Below are 11,564 nucleotides of genomic sequence, written 5' to 3' on the forward strand. Positions count from 1 at the left end.
TTGGGTTGACCCATATGTGATTGCTGACATATTTGAGCATTTTGACCTACAAAAATAATCACCTTGTAAATGTCACCTGAATAGTAAGAACCTACTGTGTGCTTAGTAAGAGTAGAGGGCAACGTGGTAGAACAGTTAAAAACCAGAGCCAAGCTGCCTTTTTTTTTCTTCCAGATCAGCTTCACCATCCGGTCTTACATAATTTTTCTGTGTTTCCCTTTCCTCATCCTTAGAACGGAGATAAAAATAGTACTTACTGGGGCACCTGGGTGGCTCAGTCGGTATGCGTCTGCTTTCGGCTCAGGTCATGATCCCCGGGGTCCCAGGATCGAGCCCCATGTCGGGCTCCCTGCTCGGCGGGGAGTCTGCTTCTCCCTCTCCCTCTGCCTGCAGCTCCCCTTGCTTGTGCTCTCTCTGTCAAATAAATAAATAAATAAAATCCTTAAAAATTCTTAAAAAATAGTACTTACCTCCTCGGCTCATTGTGAGAATTTAAATGAGCTGTCATATATAAAACCCTTAGAATACAGCCTAACTCAAAGCAAGCTCTATATAAATATTGACTATTATTACATGCTAGTCACTGTTTCTCATTTAATATAAAGTATTTCAGGCACACATACAAAAAGGTACAGATAATAAGAAAATTAACATTTATCTGTCCACCTTCCAGTTTAGAAATAAAACATCACAGATATAATGGAAAACCCATAGAAACCCTTCCCTATCACATTACTGTCCCTCTGTTCTCAGAGGTAACTTCGGTCTGAATTGGATGCTTATCACTACCATTGAAGTTTTTATACTTTTACTGCATATGTATATAACTTAAGCTATATACGGTGTTAATATGTTCCTTAATTTTTATAAGTGGTGTCATACCATACTTACCCTTCAACTTGCATTTGTTGTTCGGCATTCTGTTTTTGATATTTACATAGGTAGATTCATGAAACTCTAATTTATTCACTTTAACTACTGTAAAAGTATTCTAATGAAAAGAAGGTGCCATAGTTTATTTAAGCCATTTTCCTTTAGGGTAACATTGAAGTTGCTTCCAGATCTCTGCTATTACGAACTCATTATTTAATTTCGTCAGTCACTTCATATTGAGAAAACGGCGAATGTGTCTACGTGGCGTGGTCTAGGGAAGAGTGATAAGCAGTCACTTCAGATAAGTGGTCAAGGATTTTCTTCCGTGACGGCAAGCCACTGGAGGCTGTTGAGCAGGGCAGTGATGTGTGTTTTCATAGATTATTATGGCTACTATCATAATACCCAAGAGGTAAAAATGGCAGCAGGAGGACTGGCTAGGAGTTTATTGCTGTGGTTTAAACTAAAGGTGGTGGTGACTCAGATCAGGGTCGTAGCAGAGCAAAACCCCGGAAGTGGACAGATTCTGCGTATACTCATAAGTTAGACCTGATAAGATTTTCTAATGGATTCGATAAAGACTACATAAAAGAGAAGTTGAGGATAACTCTCAAGTTCTTTGCCTGAGTAAATGGATAATGATGACACTCTTTTCTTAAATGGGGGAAATTTTCAAAAGGGGGAGACTTGGGGGGAAATGAATACTGTCCTCTGTGTCGAACGTGTTAATTTTGAGATGCCTATTAGACGCCCAAGTGGAAAAAAAATTTTTTTTATTACTTTATTTATTTATTTGACAGAGAGAGAAACAGCCAGCGAGAGAGGGAACACAAGCAGGGGGAGTGGGAGAGGAAGAAGCAGGCTCCCAGCGGAGCAGGGAGCCCGATGTGGGGCTCGATCCCAGAACCCTGGGATCACACCCTGAGCTAAAGGCAGACGCTTAACGACTGAGCCACCCAGGCATCCCCCCCCAAGTGGAAATTTTGAATTGGAAGTTCAATATGCGAGTGTGGTGTTTAGGAGATAGGGATAAACTAAATATGTTAATTTAAAAGTCATAGCGTAATAATGTTTCTTGCCTTGAAATCACATGTATTTTCCTCGAAAGGTGTTGCACGTTTGCTTTCCACATTAGACTTTTAGTCCAGCTAGAATTAAATTTTTTTGCATAGTGAGAGAAAAGGATTTAACTTCCCCCCTTAAGGAGGTCCATTTCCCCACAGCATTTGGTATACAGTCCTGCCTTTTTTCCACTGGTCTGAAATGTCAGATATCAAATTTAAATAGCACAAGTCTGTTTCTGGATTCTCTCTTCTTTTAAATTGGTCAGTTCGACTCTGCCTATGCAAACACCACACCATCTTAATCATTATGTGATTTAATCAGGGCTTAGTGCAAGAACAGAAACAACTCTACATACTCCAAGCAGAAAGGAATTTACTACATCAAATTAAAGGACTTCAATGCTTACAAAATTGTTGGAAGGGCTGAAAGTACAGTCAGAAGGTGCCACTAAACTCATTACTTGGAGAACATACCACCGCGGTTGATCAACAGGCCAGGAAGCGGCTGCTCCCACCATCATAGCTGCCAACACCGCTTCTATGTGCCCCAAAGCTTCTGAGAAAAGGCTGTAGTTGCTATTTATAACTTCCTTAGTCAACTATCCGTTCCATTCCTTTTTTTTTTTTTTTTTTTGTCCTCAGTCAGCATCTGGCTGGCTCTGGTTCCCGGTGGAGAGACCCACATCTTTATTCTTGAAGGAGCTAAGCTGCAATGGTCCTGCCTGCGTTGGGGTGCTCTAATCTTCCATTGGCCTCACCCCAGTCATGGAGGTACGGTGAGGCACCTCAGAGAATCCCCTGGGCTTTGAGCACACTCCTCCTTTCACCTCAGTTGGTCCAGGAACCCCTTTGCCTCAGTTCAGTGGCATGAAGAACACAAAATGACAAGGAAGCTGCAAACCTCTGCTGGGAATTTATACCTCTAAACCAGCAGACTCCAAGGTTAAAGGAATGGGAGGTAAGAAAAATGTTCAAGGAAGTCATTATGTCTTAACAGAGAAGTCAGCCTTGTATACACTCCTTGGTGCCTAGATCCATATATGTCGGCTCTGGGGAAAATATCTCCAGATACGGCTCACCCAATCAGTCTTGTAAGATAGCACCCTACTCGGAAGGTGTTGTCTCCCAGGTGGCTCTGTCATCGAGTCTTCATTAGGCCATTCCATCGGTCCGTAAAGTCGGCCACCTCTGGATGACGGGGTACGTGGTGAAGACTACTGAATCCCGCGAGCATGACCCCACTGCTTCACTTCTTTTGCTGTGAACTTCGGATGGGAAAAATATAGTGTGGTGGGATATCATGCCAGTGAATAAGGCATTTAGTAAGTTCATGGATAATGGTGCTGACAGAGCATTGTGGGCAGAGAAGGCAAATCTATATCCGGAAAAAGTATCGATCCCAGTGAGGACAAAACACCGTGTCTTCCATGATGGAAGAGATCCACTATCATCAACGTGCCTTAGCTGGTTCCCCCAGGTGCAGTACCATACGGTTCATTATTGGTCTGTGCTGTTGGCAGATTTTCTTTAGGAGGGCTATAGTAGCCAGATCCGCCTTGGTGAGAGAAAATCTGTTTCGTTGAGTAATTTCCAACCTTGTTCTCACAGCTACAGTATTAATGAGCCCTTTGAGCAAGCCCTGGGTGGCTTGATAAAGAAGCTGACTGACATTTAGAGATCCAGGTTGTCTTGTCCACCTGATCGTCGAGACTTGTCAGTGCCCTTCGGTGATCAAGCACTTACCAGTTTGTAGTTCTGCTGGTTATTCCTATTATATCTTTGTTTTCTAAGTTTTACTTTAACAATTATTATTTTTTCCATCTGCTTTGGTGGGGGAGTTTGCGGTGACATTCTTTTTGTAACTCAGCTCTTCGCTCTTCTTTCTTCTTTTCTAATGTATTAAGGCTATAAACCCCTCTCTGATGTTGCTTTAGCTGTATCCCACATATTTTGTATATTTTCTTTGTTGTTCACTCTAAATACTATCTCATTTCCATTATTTATTATGCTTTGAAATTTGTTCTTAAATCACTAACCATATGGGATTTTATCTTTTTTGTTACTGCTATGTAAATTAGTTGCTTATGTTCAGAGAAATTTGGTCTGTATAACACTGATTCTTTTTATTTGTGGAGATTTGTTTTGTGGCCCGGTGTATGGTCAATTTTGAAATGCTCTGTACACTCTTTTTTTTTTAAGAGAGGGAAGTTGTGGGGTGGGGCAGAGGGAGAGGGAGAAAGAATATTAAGTAGGCTCCATGCCCAGCGCAGAGCCTAACTCGGGGCTCGATTTCATGACTCTGAGATCATGACCTGAGCCAAAATCAAGAGTGGGACGTTTACCCGACTGAGCTACCCAGGCGTCCAAAATGTTCTGTACGTTCTTAAGACAAATGTGTGTTCCCTAATTTGTGTATAAATAATTCTGTATACCCATCAGTGAATCCCTGTTAATTGTGTTATTCAAATCTCCTATCTTTCCTAATTTTTGTTTGCCAACTTACCACTTATTTGAGGATTATGATTTTTTAATCTCCAACTTATAATAATTCATCAATTTCTTCTTATAGCTTTGTTTTATGCATTTGAAGTGATTATATAAAAGTAAGTAATTGCTACAGCTTCCTGGTAAACTATTACTTTTATGATTATGTAGTAACTACTTTTTGTAATCTTAAAGTTTATTTTTTTATTGTAGTACAATATACTTAAACATAAAATTTGCCATTTTAACCATATTTAACAGTTCAGTGTCATTAAGCATGTTCACACTGCTGTGCAATCATCACCACTATCCATCTCCAAAACTTTTGATCATCCCAAATTAAAACTGTACCCATCAACCAATAGCTCCCCATTATCCTTCCCTCCAACCCCTGGTAACCACTATTCTGAGTATCTTTTTTTTTCCTTTTTTTTAGTAGGCTCCACCCCCAGTATGGAGCCCAATGTAGGGTTTGAACTTACTACCCTGAGATCAAGGGTCAAGTGCTTAACTGACTGAGCCACCCAGGCACCCCCTGTGTATCTTAAAGTCTACTTTGTCTCATAGTAATATAGCAATGCCAGTTTATTTGGTATCTGTTTCTGTTCTTTTACTCTCAGGCATTCTATGTCATTATGACATATAAAACCACATAGCTAAATTTTTAAATCCAGTCTGACAATCCAGTCTTTTAACTGTTCACTTGAGTCCACTTACAATTACTGAGTTTACTGGTAATTTTTCTTTCTTAAGCACTATCTTATTTTGTACTTATATTTCCCCTGTGTGTCTCTCTTCCTGCTTCTATTAAGTTGCTGAAAGTTTTAAATTCCTTTTATCGTTTACTGATTTGAAAGTTGTATATTCTGTTTCTATTCTTTTCATGATTAGTCCAATTTTTAAAAAAATAATCTTACTGGCAGGTCGCCTGGGTGGCTTAGTTGATTAAGCGTCTGCCTTTGGCTCAGGTCATGGTCCCAGGGTCCTGGGATCGAGTCCCGCATCGGGCTCCTTGCTCATCAGGGAGCCTGCTTCTCCCTCTGCCTGCGCTTCCCCTGCTTGTGCTCTCTCTCTCTCTCTGTCAAATAAATAAATAAAATCTTAAAAAAATAATAATCTTACTGACTTAGTCAATATCTCTACTATCCTCCCAAATAACATAGGAGCCTTGGAATAATTTAACTCTGATCATATCGCTCATTATATTCCTTGCTGTTATCTGGTACTATACTACCTTCTGTTTATATCCCCAAATTAGTCATCGTTGGTTTTTGTTTGGTTGGTTTGATTTTGTTTTGTTTTTAGACAGAGGGAGAGAGAAAGGTGGGGAGAGGGGCAGAGGGAGAGGAGGGGAGAGACTCTTAAGCAAGCTCCACACCTAGCATGGAGTCCGATGTGAGGCTCGATCTCACAAGGCTAAGACCTTGACCTGAGCCGAAAATCAAGAGTTGGATGCTTAACCAACTGAGACACCCAGGTGCCCCCCCAAATTAGTCTCTGCTATTGTTTACACAGTCAATGCTTATTTAGATATACCCACATGTTTTCCAGTTTCTTTATTCACCGTAACTATTCGCATAAGTCTTATTTTTAGCTTACTTCTTCCTTCTGGATTGAAATTTTTTTCAGGAAATTCTCCGAGGGAAGTGTCTTTAGTGGGAAATATATTTGTGCTAAGAAACCTGCTTTTGCTTGTCCGGAAATTTATTTATTTCATCCCTACCCTTGAATGACGGTGTAGCTGCGCAAAAGTAACTGGAAACTTTTGGAACTCAGCGCGTTGAATACATATTGTCGTCCATTCTCTGTTGTTACTTTTGGGAAATCTGCTGTGACTATCGTCGTTGTCACTTGGGAGGTAATGTGATTTTCTCTCGCTTGGCTTTTAAGCTTTCCTCGTTGAGCTTGGAATTGTTCCCATCATGGCAACATGTGTGGATACGGATTTAGTTTAACCGATCCTGCTGAAGACTCGTACAATCTGAATGTGAGGATTCATATCCTCTGTTGATTCTGGTAAATTCCCAGCCATAATCTCTTTGAATATTGCCTCCTCCGATTCCCTTTATCCTCTCCCTGTGAACCAGTAGCATATGTATGTTGGATCTTCTCCTTTTCCAGAACATCTTTTAGTCTCTAATATTTCCTAACTCTTTATCTTCTTGTATTGTCTTCTAGATAATTTCCTCCTATCTCTCCTTGAACTATAATCTCTCTTTACTTACGCTTGGGTTTCTTTTAATTCATCCATTTAGTTTCCTTTTAAACTTTAAAAAATTTGAAATGTAACACACACATAGAAATGCACAGAAAATAAATGTATTGTTGTATTAATTACTGTACTGACAGCCAGAGACCGAGAAATAGAATGTTGCCAGACCCCGGATGCCCTCCATCTCCCCCTTCCTGATCACAACTGTCTTCTCCACCAGAGGTAACCGCATTCCTGACTATTATGGTAATCACTTCCTTGCTTTTTTATGACCTTGCTTTAAAAAAAAAAAATGTTTTACCACTTAAGTATGCATTCCTAAATAATATAGGTTAGTTTAATCTGTTTGGGGACTTTATAAAATAAATACTGTATGTAAATTTTTATGCTCTTTGGACCAATATTATATATTCAATATTCACCTGTATTATTGTGTCTACCTGTAGCTCATTTGTGTGTGTGTGTGTGTTTATATAATATTCCACTGTCTAATATACCAAATACTTGGCCATTCTACTGCTGTGAACATTGTGTGGTTTCCAATTTGGTGCTATTACGACCACTGCTGTCATGAACATTACAGTACACTTATCCTGGTAAACAGAGATGTGCATTTTTGTAGGTTACATACTAAGATATAGAACTGCCTACCTTCAATCTGATCGGATAATGCCAAACTATTCTTCAAAATGTACTAAGTTACACTCTGATCAGCAGTGTATCCGTATGCCCATTGTTCAACCTCGCCAGTACTTGGTATTGTAAGAACAATTCTTAATTTGTGCCAATATGGTGGGTATCTGATAGTATTCCATTATGGCTTTAATTTGTAACTAGTTAGTAATTTCATAGTTACTAATTAAATTATATATTTCTGTTTGGTTTTTATATTTAGTGACCCTCCTGCACATGATCTATTGTCACGGAACATCTATTCCTATTCCCTTCTATTTACCTTTTCATATAAAAGAATCTGGAAAGCAAAACCAATAAACACTTACCTACATTTCTGGATACAAATTAGGTTCTACCAAAAATATGGACTCATGAAAGATTTAGAAGGCAGAAACAAGGTAGAGCCACCTTCCTGATACTTTTAGTGCCGCATTTATCTTTGTCAATGTGAAAGGCAGGTATGATAAAGACGGTGAGGTGACTCTTTCACTCCTCCAGCTCATTCAGTGATTTGTAAGCACCTACTTCCCTGATTCCTCCTTGTTTAAAATACCTAGAGAGATTTCTTTTCAATCCTGAACGCTGACTGCTACAGCGACAATTGCACTTCAAGTAACCTAAGATGATATCAAAAATAAGAAGCACCATTATTTTACTGACACTAAGAAAGCCACTGCTGCAATTAAACTAAGACAAATGCTTTCCTGACACTTAGCAATTTTCCCTACCTATTTAAAGAGCCATTTTAGATGTTAGATGTGGGTTTTATAATTTATTACTCTTGTGTATTTATAAGAAAAGAAAATCTAAGGGAAATAAATGAGTTAGGCACACTTCTGCACATTCAGAATCCATCTCTTACTAATGTCCTTTAAATTCTGTGCTTTTCCACACAATGGCATCTTCTGCGACTTCAAGAGCATTCGTAATGTAGCATTTCACAACACAAGGGCTCCATACTGTTTCCAGGATTTGTTCAAAGTCACTGTCATCCATTCTGCAAATTTTGATGCATGCGAACAGGCAATGACCATTACATCAAAAAGGCTGCCTACCCAGCAGTTACTGTGGGCAATATCCTGATTTCATAGACACTAAAATGTGAACAAAGCACATCTTAGAATTGATGAAATGTGGTAGGCTTTTCATATCTAAAAAATTCTCCTGTGTTCTTTTTCAAATTTTTCGGTTCTTTTCTAAAATAGTATTTTGGTTTTTTTTATCTTAAAAAATTCTTCCTTTGTATCTTTAATCACATAAGTGTATTTTATTATCTAGATCTGATAATGTGGCATCTCAAGTTCTGGGGAGTCCGAATCCACTATTTGATGTGTCTGCTGACATTTGTTCTTTTGGAAAGTCTCTTCACACCTCTGTAATTTTGATTTATGAGCTTATCTTGAGCATGACTTTATCTGTGGGAATTCTGTGTGACCTAGCTGTGGTTGTCTCCTTTCAGAGAGGTTTTATATGTTTGATTCTGCCAGGCAATAAAGCCTGGGAGCACTTTTAATACTAATGTTTAAGCTAAAGAATCCCTACACTATACAGATGATATAAATTTGAACCTCAAAGTGGCACAAAGTGAGGCAAAAAAAATCTTACAGGAGAATGTGTTTTGATATGTTGGAATTCTTTTCCAGAACCCGACCAAGACAAACTTCTTTGTCCTCTCCCTTTACCAGTGGACAGACTCTTCCTTTTTATTTGGGCCAATTTTGATTCCTATTTCTATGACCATTAAACCCAATCCCTTAAAAAAAAAAAAGTGAGGAGATGTATTGACTGGAGAAATGGAATGGAATACAAATTACCTACTCCAGTTAAATATATCAGATTGGAAGGAATAAATAAACCAATCTAAAGATGGTGTTCACGGGGTGCCTGGCTGGCTCAGTCGGTGGAACCTGCGACTCTCGATCTCAAGGTTGTGGGTTAGAGCTCCACGCAGGGAGCAGTGATTATTTAACAATAAAATCTTGAAAAAAATAAAACAAAGTTTGTATTCATGTGATTATAACATTTAAAAATAAAGATTCTGATCCGTGCTTAACCTTAAACCAAAACAAAACCTTTGGCCAACAAGATCAACAACTACTCCCAAAATCACTGTAGGGAATATCCGGGATCAGCTCTTGCATTTACCATTCAGGTTTTTCAGCTTTCTTATTTTTGGTCCCTTAAGAGATTTTTCTCTTTCTATCAAGCTTAGTTATACATTTAAAAGGTTTTTTAGGGGTGCCTGGCTGGCTCAGTCTGTAGAGCATGTGACTTGATCTCAGGGTTGTGAGTTCAGGTCCCATGTTGGGTGTAGAGATTACTTAAAAATAAAATCTTTAAAATAAATAAATAAAAGAATATTTTATATTTTATCCAATATTTTAGGGGGTTTTTTAAAAATCATTTCTTTATTTTATTTTATTTTATTTTTTTAAAGATTATTTGACAGAGATAGAGACAGCCAGCGAGAGAGGGAACACAAGCAGGGGGAGTGGGAGAGGAAGAAGCAGGCTCCCAGCAGAGGAGCCCGATGTGGGACTCGATCCCGGAACGCCGGGATCACGCCCTGAGCCAAAGGCAGATGCTTTAACGACTGCGCTACCCAGGCGCCCCGCCATTTCTTTTTTTTTTAAAGGTTTTATTTATTTATTTGAGAGAGAGAACGCATGCACAAGCAGGGGGAGGGGCAGAGGGAGAGGGAGCCACAGACTCCCCACTAAGTGGCTAAGTGCGAGCGGATCTGGGGCTCCACTCAGGGCTCAATCCCAGGACCCTGAGATCATGACCTGAGCCAAAGTCAGACACTTAACACACTGAGCCACCCAGGCGCCCCTCTAGGTGCTTTATAGTAAATCGTTCTTAATGCTGAAATCAAAAGTCCATCTCGTTAATATGTACTACGAAATTTCCATTCAACAAATGAGAAAATTAAGGCTCAAAGAGGTTAAACATTTCCCCAAGTTTACACAGATTAACAAGTGGTAGAACCAAATTTCAGTCTGAGGTTTTTTGTCTCCAAACCCAGGCCATTTCCATGAACCACAGTTCGGCAGGCAGCCTGTTGTTTTCGTTCTCCTGATACTACAGTGACGTTCCCATATTTGCAATTAATTGGATGATTACATTCTTATCTGTTAAAGCCAAGATTTGAGTTATTTGTACTTTATAAAAATGCCACAATGAAATTTTGATGAGTTTCTGAATACTCTATTTTTTTAAAAAAATAGACTTCTGGGCTTGGAATACACTTTAAAAGGGCGTCTTGTGCGTCCCCTTCCCTCCAGACAGAATCGCCCTCCAACCATTACTCACAATCTTGGCTAGATGATCATTTCCCTGGGATTTCAGGCGCTATAGAAGACAAACTATAAATTCTTTTAGTCAAACTCAGGCTTAGCAGTCTCCTGGCAGGGTTTTTCTTCCTTAAGTCTAAATTCATTCTCTTCTTTGTACCTCCGTCATTCCTGTTCACAGGGGAGAAACAAAAGAGCTTCCCTTGTCCTCTATAAATAGCATCTCTGCCCCTCCCAGTTCCTGACTAACCAGAAGCCCCTAGGAACCGCTGATACTTTAAGCTTTCCCTTCTTTCCTCCTTTTTGGTCATGAATTTTTTTCTCGGCTGTAACTCCTGGTGAGTTATCTCCCCTTAATGATGCTGACATACAGGACCCAGATAAAGTGCTATATAAATGCTAAGTAATCACAGCCAGGCTTGGCTTTGTGATACAGGTTATCTCAGGCTGTTGTGTTCTGGGATCAGCTCCCTGCTGACGTTCAGGATGAAGTTTACCAGCTGTAGACTTTTTTTTTTTTTTTTTTTTTTGCAATGAAACAGTTTTATAAGTACTGGTGCTCTCCTAGAAGCCCTCAAGAGAAGACATGCTATTATGATTTGCCCGTCTGTCTGTTCTCCAACTGCACACACATGTGGCACATTAATACATACTGGTATACTGATAGACTTCCAGAACATGGCGGCTCCGGGAGATGGGAGCAAATCCTTTGTGCTGGGTGCTGGGGGTGAAGCTGGAGAGAGAGCCAGAGACAAGAGGGATTATGGTGCAGATGGACACGCATTCCTAACACAAAGACTGGATCGGGTTAAATTGTTAAAAATAATTATTTTGACTACCCAATGCCAGATGACCAATGTGATGTGACCGGTTTTTTTTTCCTTGACTTGGCTACATCATCCCATTGTTTTGACATTATGTAACTGTAATCAAATCAAAGAACCGATTTCCAACATTTGTGTA

The 11,564-nt window shown here is 39.5% G+C and overlaps 1 long non-coding RNA gene across 1 annotated transcript; it reads right to left on the reverse strand.

Annotated features, from left to right (window-relative positions):
* Positions 1-263: 263 nt before the first annotated feature.
* LOC125282308 (uncharacterized) lies at positions 264-11,310 on the reverse strand. Its single transcript, XR_007189478.2, has 3 exons — positions 11,255-11,310; positions 10,621-10,772; positions 264-414 (listed from the first exon to the last, which is right to left on the reverse strand). It is a non-coding gene; the product is annotated as an uncharacterized LOC125282308 (long non-coding RNA).
* Between the last annotated feature and the right edge of the window lie 254 nt (positions 11,311-11,564).

The sequence above is a fragment of the Ursus arctos genome, unplaced genomic scaffold (genome assembly GCF_023065955.2).
Source record: "Ursus arctos isolate Adak ecotype North America unplaced genomic scaffold, UrsArc2.0 scaffold_26, whole genome shotgun sequence".
Lineage (NCBI taxonomy): Eukaryota > Metazoa > Chordata > Mammalia > Carnivora > Ursidae > Ursus > Ursus arctos.